Raw genomic sequence first — 1,166 nt, 5'->3', positions numbered from 1 at the left:
GGCAACCGCATTCCCACATCCACAGCGGTTTACTGCCGAGCCATGACGGAAACAGCCGAGCTCTCCGCGCTGCTTCACCTCGGCGCACCTGCCCTTACACCCGAGTGTGCGTGGAGGGCGCCACCTGGCGGAGACCGGCGGTATGAGCACAACACGGAGGAGCACAGGTGGATGATCTACACAAACTCATTACTCCAGTAAAAGAACAAGTACTTACTCAGAAAAATACTCCACTACAAGTAAAAGCACAAGTACATACTTACAGACATTTACAGATTATTGGACAGAAGGCTTCTGGCCTCTTCTACATCAGAGCAGGAGCCGCAGATTCAAGAAGAGTCTCCTGTGGTCGTTTTTTACATCTCTGTAATTGTTTTGTGTCTTAATAGTTGTTTGATCGACCCAGGTGGACCATTCATTAATCCATCCATGCCTGCAGCCACACACTTTATGGCTTAATTCAGCAGGTGAGTGTGAAAACAACCTTGTTGTGTCAAATACTGAACATTCATCAACATTTATTTCGATCTTATATTACTATATGCATATGTACTGTATTTAAATTTATATGAATGTTTTAGCAAGGTAATGTACTATGAGATTTATGCAACATGAGTTGCCTAATAAATTGGTAAGTGGCTTAAATTTGCATATATAGAATAAACAAATAAGGTGTCATTCTCTATTGTGTTGTTTACAGTTTTGAAAATGAATAAACTAATAAGTCACTGCCAGTTAAAACCCTAACGTAATTTTAGTGTTGTGACAGTTTTACTTTAAGAACACAAATACAGGCACTAACATGTAAATAATAAATGATCAAATATAGCATGTTGATTTTGTTGCTTGGTTAAAAGGGGTTAAAACATTTATCCATCTGCAGATTATATCGTTAACAGTATGTCCCAAACATTTTACATCTTTCTACTCAATTGTGTGATGAAAAGAACAAAAGAAGATGAGACTTTGATGAGTCGTGTAGATCAAAATGTGTTTTTCCAACGAGGTGAAACATTAGAAAATGTTGAGTCTAGCAATATACTGCATGAAAAAAGCTTTTTTATTACAAGAGAAATAGAAAAGATAAAAGCATTGTTGGCATCATATAGGCTTATCACAGCACAAAAGCACCACAGACACAATAACCAATATGAAAACTACAGAAA

This window comes from Anabas testudineus, chromosome 1, assembly GCF_900324465.2.
Source record: "Anabas testudineus chromosome 1, fAnaTes1.2, whole genome shotgun sequence".
In the NCBI taxonomy this organism is placed as follows: Eukaryota; Metazoa; Chordata; class Actinopteri; order Anabantiformes; family Anabantidae; genus Anabas; species Anabas testudineus.
This window is presented reverse-complemented; position numbering follows the sequence as displayed.